The sequence below is a fragment of the Gossypium arboreum genome, chromosome 13 (genome assembly GCF_025698485.1).
Source record: "Gossypium arboreum isolate Shixiya-1 chromosome 13, ASM2569848v2, whole genome shotgun sequence".
Classification (NCBI taxonomy): Eukaryota; Viridiplantae; Streptophyta; class Magnoliopsida; order Malvales; family Malvaceae; genus Gossypium; species Gossypium arboreum.
Window position 1 is genome coordinate 64,207,619 of NC_069082.1, and position 21,580 is coordinate 64,229,198.

Genomic DNA, 21,580 nt, shown 5'->3' on the forward strand with positions numbered 1-21,580 from the left:
ATACCAAAATATGATGGTCTATTTTCCATTTAAAGGCCTCTAGTTTAAACCCCCACTTCAAACAAGTACTTATATTCTAGAACTCATATTTTTCAATTAATGCTATTTAATCCCATTAATAAAATTGGGTACTTTATCAATAAAATTTACTTAACAAAATTTGCACACAATCACTCAAACATATCATGGACTCTAAAATAATCATAAAAAAAATATTTCTACTTTGGATTTGTGGTTTCATAATCACTGTTCCGACTAGGCCTTATTTCAGATTGTTACATACGAGCCCCAAATTGATCATTGAAAACTATTCGGAACCATTCCAGGTCCTTAAACCAACCTTAAGAAATTTGCCTTTAAAATAGGCCACATGCCCGTGTGGAAGAGTAACACGCCCGTGTGACCATTTCGACATGGTCGTGCTGATGGCCCGTGTGGCTCACACGGCCTAAGCACCCTGAGACACGCCCATGTCCCACACCCGTATAGAATTAATTTCTTATTCACACCTACAGGGGTTTTCACACTGCCAGAAAAATGCCCGTGTCATTGGTCCGTGTCTCTCACACGGCCACGACACGCCCGTATCCTAGCCCATGTGCAAAAACATGGACATTTTGTCTCTGATGTCAACATGCTCATGATGTCACACGGCCAAAGCACACGTCCGTGTGCTGGGCCGTGTCCTCCACACGGCTGAGACACACGGTCGTGTCTCTGCCCGCGTGTTTATTATCATGCATACTGACTTGAAATTTTTACGTGTAGGGGACACACGGCCGGACCACACGTCCATGGGGTTGACTGTGTGTCACACACGGCCTAGACACACGTCCGCGTGCCTACTCGTGTGGACAGTTTAAGGCTATTTACCATGTAACGCCCCGCACCCGAGACCGTTGCCTGAGTCGAACACGAGGTGTTAACGAACTTAATTCATTTATTTACACGTTCATTTTAAAATTTCCGCATAAGTGGCTAACGCATCATTGTCACCTTAAAATCATATCTCGAGTTCCAAAACTCAAAACTGATTTTGTAAATTTTCCTGAAACTAGACTCATATATCCATCTACTGATTTTTTCTAGAATTTTTGGTCGGGCCAATTAGTACATTTTATTAGTTAAAGTCTCCCTGCTTCAGGTTCAACTACTCGACCTTCATGCATTACGACTTAGATATCTCCCTGCAGGCTTCAATACATATGCATTTTGTTTGTACAGGCTTCAATACATATAAAGCACGACTTCTAATTATTTCGGTTCATTTATGGTAAATTTCCAAAGTCGAGCAGGGGATCCAAGAATCGCTTCGCCCTGTTTCACCTAAAACTTAAACATCTCATAAAATATGGCTCATATGGTCGTTTCGCTTCTTCCATATGAAAATAGACTCATCGTGGTTAGATTACATAATTTATTCATTATTTAATTACATTCCTACTATTTTTAATGAATTTTCAAACTCACATCACCTTCTTTGTCAAGATCTATTTTAAGGTAAATTTCACCTATTTCATAGTTTCCATGATTCAACTAGCCATTTGACATACATAGCACCAAATATGATCATGATTAACCATTCCAACGGCTAATCATATATATACAAAATGATTTTAATACTATGCTCAAAATATTTAAGCCATTTTCGCATGGCTATCCGAATATATACACATTACCAAAGGTACTTGATTAACAACAAAGGTTAGTCCTATACATGCCATTATCAACGTTTAACTAAAAGAGTACCAAAAGGGCTTAGATAGTGTGGATGACTTCGACTTCGACAATCCCGAGTCCGATGGTGACGAACAAAAATCTATAAAGCAGAGAATTAAAGAAACGGAATAAGCATTTAATGCTTAGTAAGTTTTGAGTAACTAAATTATTTACGACTAAAGTATAGCGTTCATATGACTAAATGAATAATTTCATATATGCACATTCTCAAAATCATAATTTCTTCACGCTTCAACCAATATATTCATACGTGGTATCAAACCTAACTAGAGGCCTAAGCTCGTTAATCAATTGAGCGAGTACTATTTGAAAGGAATCAACCTTTCCGATGCATATCTGAAACATACCTTATCGTTTGTATTTTATGGCGTATTAATTGAAATTATTACAGCAAGATCGCTCGCTTCCAAACCCAAGTATCTTCGGATTTAGTCGGATATAGCAACTCGCACAAATGCCTTGGTCTTAGCCGGATATAGTCACTAGCATGAATGCCTTGGGACTTAGCCGGATATAGTCACTAGCACAAATGCCTTGGGACTTAGCAGGGTATAGCAACTACTCACACAAATGCCTTCGGGACTTAGCAGGATATAGTAACTTGCACAAATGCCTTCGGACTTAGCTCGGATATCATCCGAATAATCAAGCACATATACCAATAAATCATGACACATCCATATTTCATTATCATAACTAGAATTCAAACACAAGACGCTTATCAACCATTACCATTTTCGGCTCAATAGCCACATGCAAAGAGCATGATTTTGATTTGCTTTATAACATGATCTCTATACACATTCGGCTACCGTCATAGGTATAAACTAATCACCTCAATATACAATTCAAGTAGAATCATTATATCACCGTTTATTTGTTATGCTTATATGTCATGACTTAATCAAATCATAAACTAAGTTTCATTACTCAAAACTTACCTCGGATGTTGTCAAACGATTTCAACGGCTATTCGATCACTTTTTCCTTTCCCTTATCCAACTTTGATCCTCTAAGCTCTTGAGCTAAATCAAACAATTTACTTCCCAATCAAACACAATCACACGGCATCCATATACATTTTAGAACCATTCTTAACATATTTACTACTCATTTACAAACAAAATACTCATATCACATTTATAAAACTACAAGCCGAATATACCTATGTGTGACCATCCCAATTTAATCGATTTCTTGTTTTATGCACTACCACATATTCACACACATATATATATATATATATATTATGCCATTTACTCATAAACCCCATTATGCGAATATTCATTAACCAATAGTCACACACACTACCTATGTACAAAAATTTATCCACCCTAGCCTATAGTTCATTCGCCATTCATCACTCAACCAAACAAAATTTCATAGCAAACTCCTATGACCAAGCACACACATATACTTACATCCCAATACTCATAACATTCAAAATCACATTTTAAGTAAATTATCTTAAACAATGCCGAATCCTTAAGTGATTAAACATCAAATTTTACTCAATTCCCAAACATATAAACAACATTTATTCATGACATCAAGCATCTTCATTTCAGCTATTACACATATATACACTAGCAATCAAATACTAACATTTGCACTTCACCTTAATAGCTAGCTTAGCAAACCTTAATTTAACATATAATTGTTCATAACACAATTAAAGCATCCTCTCCATTCCATCAATTCAAAACACATACATTGCCCAATAATATCCAAAATCATATTTGGCCTTAGTACTCAACTTGCTAGCCGATTTTTCTCCATCTAGCAACTAATGCACATATGTGCTCATTTGTTAGACTCTACTTCACCTAACTACCAATTTTTCTTTTCATCCAAATAACATGAACAACAACCATTTCTTGAACATTTTCTCTTAACCGATTACTCATGTTACCAACAAGATTCAAAATTTGGACATGGGCTAAGCAAGGAGCTTAATGACTAACTCAAAAAATGCTAGAAATCCAAGAATCATCCTTGAACTTACCTTGATTTAGCTAACCACCATAGCTGAATTTTTCCAAGCTTGTTCTCTCCTAGTCACGGCAATGAGGAGAAAAGAGGAAAACTTTGGTTTCTCCTCCCATTTACCACATGTTTTATTATTCTTAATTCCTTATTTTATTTTGTAAACTAATAATGCTAATAGAAAATACATATTATCATCAATGACCCATACCATGGCCGGCCAATACTTATTATAAATGGAAATTTGACATGCAAACCCATCATTTTTATAACATGCATTAATAGGTCCTTATAGATTAACCTATCACCTTTTAAAAGTGTCACACATAAGTCCTATTAATTAAATTCACATGCAATCGACTAAATCGAAGCTTAAAACTTTCACACATTCATATTCACATATTTTAGACAATAAATATCATATTCAAATACTTCAGTGACTCGGTTTAGTGGTCCCGAAACCACTTTCCGACTAGGGTCAATTTAGGGCTGTCACAACTCTCCCCCACTTAAGAAATTTTCGTCCCCGAAAATCTTACCGTTAAATAGGTTTGGGTATCGTTCTTTCATAGAGTTCTCGGTTTCTCAAGTAGCTTCTTCGATCCCGTGTTTGAGCCATAACACCTTTACTAATGGAACCCTCTTGTTTCGCAACTCTTTCACTTCACGAGCTAGGATGCAAATCGGTTCTTCTTCATAACTCATATCGGCTTGAATTTCAACCTCGGAGGGATTTATTATGTGCGAAGGATCAGATCTATAACATCAAAGCATTGAGACATGAAAAACGTTGTGAATCTTCTCGAGGTCAGGGGGTAAAATCAATCTATATGCCACTGGACCAACTCGTTCGGATATTTCATATGGCCCTATGAACCTCGGACTTAGTTTGCCCTTGCGGCCAAATCTGAGTATCTTTTTCCAAGGTGAAACTTTAAGAAACACTTTGTCTCCCACGATACTCAAGATCTCTTCGTTTTAAATCGCGTCGACTTTCGACGATCCGATGCTACCTTGGACTTTCACGAATTATTTTTACTTTTCGCTCAAAGATCTTTAATCAAATCAACTCCGAAAATTTTACTTTCACCGAGCTCGGTCCAAAACAATGGTGTATGGCATTTACGACCGTACAAAGCCTCGTAAGGCGCCATCTTAGTACTTGATTGAAAACTATTGTTGTAAACGAATTCAATCAAAGGTAAATACCGCTCCCATAAACCACTAAACTCAAGGATGCAACATCTCAACATATCCTCAAGTATCTGAATTATCCGCTCGGATTGACCATCAGTTTGTGGATGAAAAGCGGTGCTAAAATGCAACTTGGTACCCAAAGCTTCTTGCAATTTCTTCCAAAATTGCGAGGTGAACCTCGGATCTCTATCCGACACAATAGAAATAGGTACCCCGTGTAATCTTACAATCTGAGAAACATACAATTCAGCTAGTTTATCCAATGAAAAATCCGTGACGTACGGGATAAAGTGAGCCGACTTAGTCAGTCTATCAACAACAACCCAAATCGCATCTTTCTTACTTGCCGACAATGGCAACCCAGATACAAAATCCATCGTGACTCGATCCCATTTCCATTCAGGTATCATGATCGGTCAAGTAAACACAGAGGTACTTGATGTTCCGCTTTCACTTGTTGACATATTAAACACCTCGAAACAAAATCGGAAATGTCTCGTTTCATACCATGCCACCAAAACTGACGTCTCAGATCGTTGTACATTTTCGTACTCCCCGGGTGAATTGACATTCGGCTACAATGAGCTTCGTTCGTAATCATCGAAATAAGTTCGAATTTCTTGGAACACACAAATGACTTCGAACCTCAAACAATCGTCATCATCAATTTGGAACTCGATTCCATATTCAAACGCATTCAGCCCGTTTTGCAACCAATTCATCATCGACTTTTCGAGCTTCACGAATTTGGTGAATCAACAATGGTTTGGCCTTTAATTTCGCTACTAACACATTGTCGGATAGAATGCACGGTGTACATTCATCGCTCATAAAGCAAGCAGTGATTTACGACTTAAAGCATCCAAACCACATTAGCCTTTCCGGGTGATAGTCAATGACAAGCTCATAATCTTTTAACAACTCGAGCCAACGTCTTTATCGCAGATTCAAGTCTCTTTGAGTCATCAAATATTTGAGACTTTTGTGATCCGAATATACATGACACTTCTCACCAAATAAGTAATGTCGCCATATTTTCAAAGCGAATACGATGGCGCTAGTTCGAGATCATGGGTTGGATAATTTTTCTCATGTGGCTTCAATTGTCTCGACGCATAAGCTACAACTCGACCTTTTGCATCAATACACAACCCAACCCAAGTAAGGATGCGCCATCAGAATGACAAACTCTTTGCACGATTCAGTTGCACTAGCACCGAGCTTCATCAAGTAAGTTTTAGTTGATTGAAACTTTTCTGACATTTTTCTGACCATTCGAACTTAACATCTTTCTGAAGCAGCTTCGTCATTGGTGTGGCTATTATCGAGAAACCCTTTACAAACCGTCTGTAGTAACCGGCAAGTCCCAAAAAGCTCCGAACCTCAGTAATATTTCTCGGGGGCTTCCAGTTAAGTATGGCTGAAATTTTGCTCGGATCAACTCGAATACCCGATGCAGATACCACATGTCCCAAAAAGCTAACTTCTCTCAACCAGAACTCACATTTACTGAACTTAGCATATAACTGCTTATCCCGTAAAACCTGCAACACTAACCCTGTGTGTTCAAGATGATCGATTTCATTTCTCGAATAGACCAAAATATCATCAATAAACACAACTACAAACCGATCCAAAAACGGTCTGAAGATCCGATTCATCAAATCCATAAATACCGCTGGGGCATTAGTGAGCCCAAACGGCATCACTAAGAACTCGTAGTGACCGTATCTCGTTCTGAAAGCAGTTTTGGGTATATCCGAATCCCGAATTTGCAACTGATAATAACCCGATCTCAAATCTATCTTTGAAAACATTGAGGCTCCCTTTAGTTGATCAAACAAATCATCAATACGCGGTAACGGATATTTATTCTTTATTGTCACTTTATTCAGCTGACGATATTCGATGCACAACCTCATGGTTCCGTCCTTCTTTTTCACAAACAATACTGGTGCACCCCAAGGTGAAAAACTCGGTCGAGCAAAACCTCTATCCGTCAACTCTTGCAACTGAGTTTTCAGTTCTTTTAATTCTGTTGGTGCCATACAATACGGAGCTATCAAAATCAGTGTAGTCCCAAGTACAAGTTCGATGCCAAAATCTTCCTCCCGAACAGGTGGTAACCCCGGTAATTCTTCGGGAAAAACATCCAGATATTCACAAACCACCGGTACCGATTCAAGTTTCTTTCCTGATTTTTCATTATCAAGCATGTATGCAAGATACGCTTCACACCCCTTTCTCACATATTTTTGAGCTAACGTCGAGGATATTATTGTTGGCAATCCATTCAAGACAATAGACTCAACTCGGATTATCTCATTATTTGCACACCTCAAATCAATAGTCTTGCTTTTGCAATTCACAACCGCATCATGCACGGTCAACCAATCCAAACCGAGAATAACATCAAATTCATCAAACGGTAAAAGCATCAAGTCCGTCGGAAAATAGGAACCTCGAATTACTAGGGGACATTTCTTACATACCTTATCAACAAGCACACAATGACCCAAGGGATTTGACACTCTAATAACGAACTCAGTAGACTCAACAGGTAAAGTCTTACTGGATGCTAAAGTCTCACATAGATAAGAATGAGTAGAACCAGGGTCAATCAATGTAATCACATTAGTATCAAAAAGAGTGAATGTACCGGTAATAACATCAGGCGAAGAAGCATCCTCGCGTGCACGTATAGCATAAGCTCTGGCAGGAGCACGAGCCTCAGATCTGGCGGTAACATCTCTAGATACTCTCTGACCGCCACTAGCATTCCCGCATTTTTAGATGGTCTACCTCGGCGAAAGAGTAGCACCCGGCTTCCCACTCGATTTACATTCTGTTCAGACAATCTCGGGCAATCTTTAATAAAGTGGTCAACTGATCCGCACTTGTAACAGGAGGGATCATGGAATCTACAACTCCCCAAATGCCATTTACCACAATACTGGCACTCTGTTCTGCCTCGACGACCATTTCCAACACTAGCGACTGAAGTAACTCGTGTACTCACAGGGGGTCGATCACGGTCTCGTCTAGAAAAGCCTGACGTGTCTCTAGATCGGCCTAAATCATCTCTAAATTTCTTCGATGACTGTTGAAAGGGCTTTCCCGAAGATCTCTTACGAAACTCCTTTGCTCCCATATCGATTTTCTTTTCTCTCATCGAGCTCTTGACTTTGCAAGCTCGCTTGACAAGTACCACAAATTCTCGATTTCTAAAATGCCAACATACAGCTTTATATCATCGTTCAGTCTATCTTCGAAACGTTTACACATCACAGCTTCTGAAGAAATGCATTCTCGCACATACCGGCTAAGCCTTACAAACTTTCGTTCATAATCAGTAACCGACATGGAACCTTGTTTAAGTTCAAGAAATTCTTTTCGTTTTTGATCAATGAATCTCTGGCTGATATACTTTTTTCGAAACTCGGTTTGGAAAAACTCCCAAGTTACTTGCTCTCTGGGTACAACAGAAATCAACGTATTCCACCAATAGTAGGCAGAATCACTTAGCAAGGAGATCGTACACTTTAGGCATTCATCGGGTGTGCAAGATAGTTCATCAAGTACCCGAATAGTGTTGTCCAACCAAAATTCAGCTTGCTCGGCATTGTCGCCGTGTCAGTAGCTTTAAATTCAAGAGTCTCTGTTTTCGGATTCTATCAATTGGGGCTTATTTAACCTTATCTCGTCGATTCACGGAGGTATCGCAGTCTTGGGGTTGTATTAGTCGGAAATGGGGTTGTGGAACAGTAGTATTAGTTCGAATGTATTGGTTGAACCAATCATTCATTACGCTATAAAAAGCCTATCTAGCTTCATCATTCGATTACTAGCAATAGGTTGAGAGTCCACCAAGATCGCCCTTGTGCGGAGCAGCGCTACACTCTCAAGATCATCACCATCGCTCGGTTGGGATCGGGATCCATTACTATAAACAAACACATTTTTAACTATCAGAAATCACCACACTATCAATTAGACACACAATGGCATGTATAGCTAGACCCGAACGTATTACGGTAGTCCTAGAATCAACTAAACCGTAGCACTGATACCAATAAAATTGTAACGACCCGCACCCGAGACCGTTTCCGGAGTCGAACACGAGGTGTTAACGAACTTAATTCATTTATTTACACAGTTCATTTTAAAATTTCCAGACAAGCTGGCTAACTGCGTCACTGTCACCTTTAAAATCATATCTCGAGTTCCAAAACTCAAAAACTGTTCCGTAAATTTTCCCTGAAACTAGACTCATATATCCACCTACAGATTGTTTTCTAGAATTTTTGGTCAGGCCAATTAGTACAGTTTATTAGTTAAAGTCTCCCCTGTTTCAGGGTTCGACTACTCTGACCTTCATGCATTACGACTTAGATATCTCCCTGTACAGGGCTTCAATACATATGCCGTTTGTTTCTAGTGAAACTAGACTCAAAAAGGAATCTTTACATATAAAGAATGACTTCTAATTATTTCTGGTTAATTTATGGTAAATTTCCAAAGTTAGAACAGGGGATCCAGTAACCGTTCTGGCCCTGTTTCACGAAAACTTAAAACATCTCATAAAATACGGCTCATATGGTCGTTTCGCTTCTTCCATATGAAAATAGACTCATCAGGGTTCGATTACATAATTTATTCATTATTTAATTACATTTCTACTATTTTTAGTGAATTTTCAAACTCACATCACTGCTGCTGTTAGCATCTATTTTAAGGTAAATTTCACCTATTTCATAGTTTCCATGATTCAACTAGCCATTTGACATACATAGCACCAAATATGATCGTGATTAACCATTCCAATGGCTAATCATTGCCAAGCATTTCCACACCTCTCAATAACCATATATATACAAAATGATTTTAATACTATGCTCAAATTATTTAAGCCATTTTCGCATGGCTATCCGAATATATACACATTACCAAAGGTACTTGATTAACAACAAAGGTTAGTCCTATACATGCCATTATCAACGTTTAACTAAAAGAGTACCAAAAGGGCTTAGATAGTGTGGATGACTTGACTTCGACAATCCCGAGTCCGATGGTGACGAACAAAAATCTATAAAACAGAGAATTAAAGAAACGGAATAAGCATTTAATGCTTAGTAAGTTTTGAGTAACGAAATTATTTACGACTAAAGTATAGCTTTCATATGACTAAATGAATAATTTCATATATGCACATTCTCAAAATCATAATTTATTCACGCTTCAACCAATATATTCATACACGTGGTATCAAACCTAACTAGAGGCCTAAGCTCGTTAATCAATTGAGCGAGTACTATTTGAAAGGAATCAACCTTTCCGATGCATATACGAAACATACCTTATCGTTTGTATTTTATGAGCGTATTAATTGAAATTATTACAGCAAGATCGCTCGCTTCCAAACCCAAGTACCTTCGGGATTTAGCCGGATATAGCAACTCGCACAAATGCCTTCGGGTCTTAGCTCGGATATAGTCACTAGCATGAATGTCTTCAGGACTTAGCCCGGATATAGTCACTAGCACAAATGCCTTCGGGACTTAGCCCTGGTATAGCAACTACTCGCACAAATGCCTTCGGGACTTAGCTCGGATATAGTAACTTGCACAAATGCCTTCGGGACTTAGCCCGGATATCATCCGAATAATCAAGCACATATACCAATAAATCATGACACATCCTTATTTCATTATCATAACTAGAATTCAAACACAAGACGCTTATCAACCATTACCATTTTCGGCTCAATAGCCACATACAAAGAGCATGATTTTGATTTGCTTTATAACATGATCTCTATACACATTCGGCTACCCATCATAGGTATAAACTAATCACCTCAATATACAATTCAAGTAGAATCATTATATCACCGTTTATTTGTTATGCTTATATCTCATGACTTAATCAAATCATAAACTAAGTTTCATTACTCGAAAACTTACCTCGGATGTTGTCAAACGATTTCAATGGCTATTCGATCACTTTTTCCTTTCCCTTATCCAACTTTGATCCTCTAAGCTCTTGAGCTAAATCAAACAATTTACTTCCCAATCAAACACAATCACACGGCATCCATATACATTTTAGAACCATTCTTAACATATTTACTACTCATTTACAAACAAAATACTCATATCACATTTATAAAACTACAAGCCGAATATACCTATATGTGACCATCCCAATTTAATCGATTTCTTGTTTTATGCACTACCACATATTCACACATATATATATATATATATTATGCCATTTACTCATAAACCCCATTATGCCGAATATTCATTAACCAATAGTCACACACACTACTTATGTACAAAAATTTATCCACCCTAGCCTATAGTTCATTCGGCCATTCATCACTCAACCAAACAAAATTTCATAGCAAACTCCTATGACCAAGCACACACATATACTTACATCCCAATACTCATAACATTCAAAATCACATTTTAAGTAAATTATCTTAAACAATGCCGAATCCTTAAGTGATTAAACATCAAATTTTTACTCAATTCCCAAACATATAAACAACATTTATTCATGACATCAAGCGTCTTCATTTCGGCTATTACACATATATACACTAGCAATCAAATACTAACATTTGCACTTCACCTTAATAGCTAGCTTAGCAAACCTTAATTTAACATATAATTGTTCATAACACAATTAAAGCATCCTCTCCATTCCATCAATTCAAAACACATACATTGCCCAATAATATCCAAAATCATATTCGGCCTTAGTACTCAACTTGCTAGCCGATTTTTCTCCATCTAGCAACTAATGCACATATGTGCTCATTTGTTAGACTCTACTTCACCTAACTACCAATTTTTCTTTTCATCCAAATAACATGAACAACAACCATTTCTTGAACATTTTCTCTTAACCGATTACTCATGTTACCAACAAGATTCAAAATTTGGACATGGGCTAAGCAAGGAGCTTAATGACTAACTCAAAAAAATGCTAGAAATCCAAGAATCATCCTTGAACTTACCTTGATTTAGCTAACCACCATAGCTGAATTTTTCCAAGCTTGTTCTCTCCTAGTCACGGCAATGAGGAGCAAAGAGGAAAACTTTGGTTTCTCCTCCAATTTACCACATGTTTTATTATTCTTAATTCCTTATTTTATTTTGTAAACTAATAATGCTAATAGAAAATACATATTATCATCAATGACCCATACCATGGCCGGACACTACTTATTATAAATGGAAATTTGACATGCAAACCCATCATTTTTATAACATGCATTAATAGGTCCTCATAGATTAACCTATCACCTTTTAAAAGTGTCACACATAAGTCCTATTAATTAAATTCACATGCAATCGACTAAATCGAAGCTTAAAACTTTCACATATTCATATTCACATATTTTAGACAATAAATATCATATTCAAATACTTCGGTGACTCAGTTTAGCGGTCCCGAAACCACTTTCCGACTAGGGTCAATTTAGGGCTATCACATACCAAGTCTCATTGCCACCCTTACATATATAGTTCCATACAAATACCAACCGATATCAAGTCAAGTACAATCCCTATAACTAAATCAGCCATAATAGACATTCATTCAACCATGAGAATGCATATTTCATAAACTCAAAATGAATATTAACTATCATATAAAGCTTAATACAAATTAAAGGGTTTCCAACCCAAGCCAACACATTTGGCCAATTCTCAAAGACACAAAATAATAAAGTCTAAGTCCTATACATGCCATATTCAAAAATATAAATCCAACTATACCGAATGCTTCGGTTGATAGTGTGATCGATATCTCTGACTTCTGGAATCCTTGAGTTAGTTAAGCGGCACTGTAAGGAAATGGAAAGGAAAGGGAGTAAGCATACAAGCTTAGTAAGTTACATATAAGTAAGTACACAACAACAACATTTTATCAATGATCCACATGCTCATGATACCAAGGTAGGCATAGGCATAACTTACTCATTACCATTCATACTAGTCACATATTGTTCAATAAGCTCATATCTCATACGTACCAATTAGGTACCTGTACCACTCACAACACGGTTATGTTTTCCTCATTAGCTTAAGAACATAACGTTCACCGTTGAACCATTTGGAACACTACCGGATATTCATTAAGCCTCAAACGTGGGTAAAGTGCCGATGCCATGTCCCAAACATGGTCTTACACTGGCTCACATCTCAAGTCGATGCCATGTCCCATAAATGGTCTTACACTGACTATTATCTCATAGCCGGTGCATGTCCCAAACATGTCTTACACTGGCTTATGTCTTGAGGCCGATACATGTCCCAGACATGTCTTACACTAGCTCTTGTCTCAATACTGATGCCATATCCCAGACACGGTCTTACACTGGCTCTCATAATGTGGCCGATGCAAGTCCCAGACATGTTTTACACTAGCTCACACACAAATGACCCAAACGTCACAGCATGAATATCCGATTTATTTCCTAGGTTCGCACAGAAACTCTACTATCTCTATTATCATCATACCATCTCAATTCCACAATCAAGCAATTCATGATATATTAATTCAAATACAATTAAATACATACATTAGTAATGTAGTTGTATTATTTACATACAACTTACCTCGGATTACAAAACGTATACGACTAGTCGGTTTAGTCAATTTGCTTGGTTTTCCCCCGGTCTAGGGTTGGATTTGGCAATTCTTGATTTAAAATAGCAAAATGCACTCATTTAATCACTAAATAAAATTAAGCAATTAAAAATTTACATCTTCAATAAAATGACCATTTTGCCCCTAGACCTTGGCAAAATGACCATTTTACCCCTATGCTCGAAAATCGATTTTTATCGAATTTATTTGCATCTTAAGCCTATCTGAATTCTTTTTACTCTTATAGAAACTCCAAAATCTCTCTATTTCTCACATTTATCAATCATTTCACAACTTGTACAAAATAGTCCCTTTAGGTGTTTTCATGGTAACACCTTTCACAAAAGTTGTCTATTACACAACTAAGACTCATATTCCTCCATAAAATTTTAGAAAAAACTCTAAATGCACTCATGGAAAAACCCTATACCTTCAACCATTTTGCAAGATATACCCCTAATTTGAAAGCTCATGCTACAAGGGTCTCAAAAATGCAAAAATCATCAACAAAGGGTATGGAAATCACTTACTTGTGAGTGCTTCAAGTTGCTTAAAACTTTAAGCTCTCAAACCCTCCTTTAATGGCCAATTTTTGGTGGAGAAAAGAGATGAGAAAGGGATGATATCATCTTTCTTTTATTTATTTCTATTTTAGTCAAAATAAGTCACCTAACCCACCAAATTTTAAAATTTTGTCTCATCTTTGACTCTATGGCTGGCTATGCTCCCTAAAAAGGGTCTAATTGCCCTTTAAAATACCCTAATTTTGTTTCTCTAATAAAATAACACCTTTAGCTATCAAAATAGAACTTTTTCACTTTATGTGATTTAGTTATTTTTCGCAATTGGGCTCACAAACGTCAAAATTAACTCACCAAATTTTTCAAGTACTAGTATAAACATGCTCTGACTCAAAAATAATAATAATAATAAAATAATTTATTCGACTCTGGATTTGTGGTCTCGAGACCACTATTTTACTAGCCCCAAAATCGGGTTGTTACATCTACAAATTGCATCTACTAAATCAATTGGTGATTGGGAGAGAAAAATACCTGTGACTACCGTCTATTCACTTTTTGGCCCCAAAAATGAAAGAATTTGAGAAGAATATCATTAACTTGAATTGTCTGATTCCTATTAGCTTTACAGAAAATGATAAGATCGTCTACGAAAAATAAATGAGATCATCTGCGAAAAATACATTTTTCAACATTTTAATGCTAATTAAAAATGGTTTGAATATCTCTATATAATTTATCTATATAAGTTGTTTTATTGTGTTGGTGTCACGAGTAAACTCGACATTAATTCATTTAGAAATTACTTAAAACCTCTCTTTTAATAAAAATTGAATATTAATATAATAATGTTATTATTTTTATTATTTTTATATGAAATGTTTAAATAAAACAATTAAAATGCATTCTCTAAGATTGAACTCGAGTATAAAAAAATGTTTACCTATAAACACTTTACCATTTCACCTAACTCAATTATTGATATTTTTATAAATATAATATAAATATTATGTTCTTTTTAACCTACAATGTTAGTGTAATAAACTTTAATAGTATTTAAGAGTCTAATTGAGTTGATGTCAAGAGTCAATTGGTTATTAATTTAGTTGGAAATTGACTAAAAGTTCATTCTTTTTACAAAGTGGCAAATATATATATACAATCAAACATTTATGTAACAATCATACTTTATAATAACATTTCATTATAACAATCAAATTTGTTGTAGAATCGATTTTTATGTTTTATTTTCACCCTTTATAACAATAATCATAAAGTATGAAATACATTTTTTTCTAAATTAGTTCTCTATAACAATCTGTTGTCTAAAATTTTAGTAAAATTAATTTAATTTCTAAGTGAAATAAAATAATAATTTTAGTTAAGATATTGTTTGAATAAAATGTTTAAATTTTATATAAAAATATATTTATTTTATTTTATTAAATTAAATTAATTTTAATCAATGGAATTACATTACTAAATTTATTAAATATACTATGGAAATCTCACTAATTAATGTTTTGAATATATTATAGTTTTTGACTTCAAATTTAAAAAAATCAAATAAAAATGAATCTCAAATGCTATTATAGGTGTATAACAATGACCTCTTTTTATGACGGACAGATGGAGCTGCAATAGAGATGGCTATATGTACTAATATTTAAGTGTTTGATTGAATTGATGTTACAAGTCAACTAGTCATCAATTTAATTGGAAATAACTAAAAGTTCATTATTTTTGCAAATTGACGAGTAGTTCTATTAGGGTATTTTTGTCATTTTTATAACCCAAGATAAATTTTAGAATGTTGGAAAATGTTTGGTTTGAAAATGGTTTTCTTGCACAGCAAAAAATGAAAATTTGAGAACTAAGCTAGTTTTTTATATTTACAGCAATAAATCCTAAACTGAATTTGCACCTATGTTTTCAACTAGATAGATATTTACTATTCTTGTCTTTCAACCAAATGGCCTTATTCATTATTCTCGTACCACAAACTGCTTCGAGTGTGGGCTCGAACGATTCAAATCAAACACTGAACCAGAAATAGTTTTCATTATTTTAGTATGAAAACAAAAAATCTCTTCTCAATAGAAACCGACAGACTTGTTATTTCAAAAAATAGATTTATTATTTAGAGAATAAAACTCTCTCTATTTTTTGTTAGAGTAACAATATCTTAAAGTTTTTTGTTTTTCCCTACCGATGCCATCTATATATAAGAATAAGTAAAACCTTTGTTAAATTGTAGAAGTTTATTTCAACTAGAAAAACGGACTCCTAGTCTAACTAGAAGTATAGGTGGCGGCAACTCTAGTTAATAATACTAGGGTGTTTTGTCCATCCCTTTAACATGAGCATCTTTTGAGCCTCTCCCATATCAAGACCAATTGCATGTACTTCTTGGACTTTTAACCTAGTACTTTATAATTCGATCCAACCCGATATTTGTTTTTCTATTTCCCAAGATAAACTTCTCAATATATTTCAATTAAATAATCTTTCCGACCTAATTCTAATTCAATTAAAATCGTGATGACTTTACCATAAAAGGATCTATGAGAAAATATATTTAATATTTGTACATTCAACGGATACACTATGACCAAATGATTTATTTCTATTTTCAAACTTCATTTAATTCAAAAAATATAAATTCATTTCCAAGTCATTTTCATTTTTGTTTTTCATTTTAGAGAAAATCACATTCATTTCCAAATAATTCCATTTTTCCATTTTCATTTTCATTTTGGAGAAAACCATAATCATTTCCAAATGTTTTGCAATTTTTCATTTTTTCATTTTCTCCATTTCTATTCTTTTAATTCAACATGCAATACATTTCTGGTTTCAACGAGATAGTAGAGGGACCTATCGAACATATATGATTACGGCTCAAATGAGGTTGATCAAATACAGAGGATCCATTAGCATTCCCTCACCCGAAATTGGCACATGAGCACTCAAAACCGCCTCTCTTCTTGTCCTACCAATGTTTAAAAATAAACCTCCTCTATTATTATACTTTCTACCACGGAAACGTCCATGGGATGTACTTAGGTGCAGAAGCCATGATCGGTATAGTAAGCCTAGCTTTCCCTCTTGACCTAGGCTTAGGCTAGTATAGAAGAGTGGGAACAGTCTCTAGGGTATGTGTGATATTGGTATTTGAATACACAGTTATCAAGAAGTCAATATAGCAAGAGTCGGATGCGCCAAAATGAATATATGCGGCCAATTCCTTCTTACTGATATCCAAAGAGGACATTATATAAAGTATATTAATGTAATCCATGAATTATTTTATTAACCAATCTATTCAAAAAAATTAGAAGTGTACATAGACAAAAATACTACACTTAAGGCACCACATCCAGCATAGAAAACACTCACCTTCTATAGAACATGAACTTAGCATGCTTCGATCTTTAAAGATTTAGTTATTGTTTGATAAACTGAAAAATTAAGTACAAAATTTCTAGTACCAAATATAATTACATTGTTTGGTAAATTTCTAGCGCTAATGTAGATTTGATACAAGGGGTCCTCAATACCGTTGTAGGTGAGCTAATTGAGAAGAATGATGCTCTCAAGGCCATGGTGTCAGTCTTGAAGGAGCAGATTGAGGAGCTCAATATCTGTAAAGCCACGTTGGGTAATATTATGTTGGCTGCGACACCCAAACTGTAACATCTCGAATTAGTGCCTAGTCGAAACAGTGGTTTCAGGACCAAAAATCTGACACAATAAAATTTTTGTATTATATTTTTATGGTCTAAAATTTCGCGTGATGATTTCGTGAATATTTCGTTCGAAAATTTTGATGTTTGGGCACTCAATTTGGTCAAAAGGACTAAATTGTAAAAAGTGCAAAAGTTGAGTTCTACATGTTAGAGGTGTCTAATTGTTATGAAATTTTAAATTGTAGACCCTTAAATGGAATTAGACCATTGGATAATTTTTTGAACAAAAATGGACATGAAATGGGTGAAATAGAATATTTTTAATTTAGGGGCATTTTGGTAATCTAGTAATTAAAATGAATTAAAAACAAAATTAAAAGCCAATTTTAGTCCATCTTCTACCCCATGGCTGAAACTTTCATGGAGAAGACATAGATAGGGTTTCTCAAGCTTCCAAGCTCGATTGTAAGTCCGTTCTAGCCCCGTTTTTAATGATTTTTACGTTTTTGAAATCCTCGTAACAAGATCTACTCATTTCTACCCATATTTTGAGCTAGGGTTTGTGTTTAAAAATTTACCCATGGATGACATGCATGTGTTTTGATGTATAATGGTAGAATATGCTTGCTCGGTGTGTAATAAATGACTTTTATTAAGTGATTTTCGGTGAAATTGTCAAAAAGGACCGTTTTGTAAAAGTTACAAAATTTGTCATAAAAGTGTGATTTAGTGAAAATTATGGGTTGATAAAGTTATGAAAATGATTCAGATAGGCTTAAAATGCAAGGAAATTGAATAAAAATCATTTTACGAGCCTAGGGGCCAAAGTGAAAATATGTAAAAGTTCAGGGGTCAAAATGTAAATTTTTAAAAGTATGATTTTTGGACCCATATGAATAATGTGACTAATTAGTAAGCTAAATATGGTATTATAGATCAAGGAAAATGAGATTCAGGCATAGATTGGAAATGAATGAGATTATGGACTAAATCAAAATATATAGTCGTACTCGAACCCGAGGTAAGTTCATGTGATTTTAATAATGCAATATTGTCTTTGAATGCTAATGCTTCGATATTACACGAGTTGTAAGTATATATATATGTGAATAATTTGATATTATGTGATTATTTTGATGATATAACATGTTCTTGAAGTTTTGTTATTATGATGAAAATGTTGCAATGCCATGTGATTATGAGATATTGCAATGTGAATGAAGCCACAATTCAAGTACGTCTGGTAAAGGTTTGGAAGTTTGATGGAATATGATGTTTCTTTGAAACGAGTAAGTTTGTATGTAAATTATATTTTGATTCTTTTTATGTTATTATCTTTTATTATTATATGAGATGTGGCTGCCTATAGAATGATCAATTGATGTAAACTACGAATCGGAATTGACTAAGAACGAGTTAGTAAAATGTTGAAAAGTGAAGAATTTCCCAATTGAACCTTCGGGAACTTTGGTCACGTGTGTAGTACTAAGTGCAGGCTACTATGTGTACCCGTTAACTTTGGTCACGTGTGTAGTACTAAGTGTAGGCTACTACGTGTATCAGATGGTTAAGTCACGTGTGTAGTACTAAATGCAGGCTACTATGTGTACCAGATTAATATGTCGCATGTGTAGTACTAAGTGCAAGCTACTACGTGTATCAGATGGTTAAGTCACGTATGTAGTACTAAGTTCAGGCTACTACATGTACCAGATTGATAAGTCGCATGTGTAGTACTAAGTGCAGGCTACTATGCGTATCAGAGAGCTTCGGTTACAAGGGTGGTATATGCATAGGCCACCGGGTATCTGTTATTATTCCGATGAGTTCAACGGGAAATTTACTAAGTGAAAATACATATGTACATGAATATGTTATGAATAAGTACAAATATATCTATGTGGAAAGTTGTGAGCAATGTGCTCGATAGGTGAGCGAATCTTTTGGTAAGATAGAATGGAGTAAGTGAAATTATGTAAAAGTGAAATTTTGTAATAAAACAATTTTGGACAGCAGCAGTTGTGTGACTTTGAAAAATCACCAAAAATGGTAGAAATTTAATTAGAGGTTGAATAAGATATTAAATTAAATATTAATGAGTCTATTTTCTAATAAAAGAAATGGTGAAGGAAAAAGAGTTTTATATTCTATGGTAATTTGATTTCTGTGAGACAGGGTCAGAATAATTTTGGAATCCCCTATTCTAAATTGGGAAAATCATTAAAAATTGTAAAAAAATAATTATTGGTCATAATTTTCATGCTTAAAATACTTAATGATTCTAGTTTCTGGTAAAATTAGTGGTTCTCATTTTGGAGTCCCGTACCATGAGATAAATAATTTTTAGTGAAGTGAGGTCGGAACTGTCAGACAGTGAAATAGGGGTATATTTAATGAATAAGCTGTACTTATTGGCTAGACCAAAAATTATGAAAATTTTACGGTAAGAAGATATATGAGTCTAGTTTCAAAGAAAATGAATAGTTCTTAATTTGGAGTTTCGTAGCTCCAGATATAAATAAATTAGTAACTATGACTTGAGAAAATAGCATGACCAAAAAATCAGCAAAAGTGTAATTATGATTACATTTTCATGGAATCATGTTGATAATTTGCTTATTATTTTCATATGGAATTACTAATATTTAAGCTTACTCCCTCCTCTCAATTTCGTTAGTGTTCTCAAGTCAGCTCGGGGTTAGAGACTGTCGGAGGTAGCATCACACTATCAAGCCAACAACTCTGGAGTATTGTCATATGTGTATTAAATACTTTCAAGTGAGTGGCATGTATAAGGACTAGTTCTTATGTTAGATGTTGTTATGATTAGCCAAATGTATCAGCTTATATTGATTTATTGTATATGGCCATGAGATGTGGCTTAAATGGTTATGGCTTGTAAGCCTAATTATTATTGCTATGTGTTAATGTTTGTGATGTGTTTATAATTGGTTGTTATGAATGATTAGTATAACACATGTACATGATGAATGCTCTAAGACCATTTGAGTTGGTCGTGGCCATGGAAATAATGTGTGGCATGGTAGTAAGTTGATAATGATTGAATACGGAAAATTGTAGAATGTGAATTGGAATGTCTAACTTGGTGTAACATGAGTATAGGTAATAAACACATGTATGACAACATGTAAATGCTTTAACAGAATTTTACTAAAGGATGATTAACCATTAAATTGATGTTATAATGTGTGTCTATAATGTGTATAAGTATGGGAGAGAATTAAGGACAACATAAGGCTTGGAAAATAGCCTAAGTGTTGGCTACACGGGCAGAGACACGACCATGTGTCTAAGCTGTGTGGAGGACATAGCCTAGTACATGGGCGTGTGGCTTGGCCATGTGGATCAATTTTTTTTGCTGACGTCATAAACAGAGAGTTACACGCCCAGAGGGCACGAGTGTGTTGAAGACACATGAGCATGTCCCTGTGTCCACATGGGCGTGTGACCTTGTTTCATGAAAACTTCTCTAAATTTTCCCAGAGCTTTCTAAAGTCCTTGGTTTAGTCCCGAACCACCCCGATGTATGTTTTAGGCCTCAAAGGCCTGTATAAGGGATGATCTACATGTGTTTGAAAAGTTCTAATTTGGATGAAATTTTATGGTCCGGTTTTGCATGTTTGTGAATGTTTAAGTCCGATAATGCCTCGAACCCAGTCCGGGCTTCTGATACAGGTAAAGGGTGTTACAAAAACCTAAGGTAGATGTCTCAAAGCTGAAAGTGTTCAATGGGAAAAGGTTCATAAAGAATGAGGACAACTT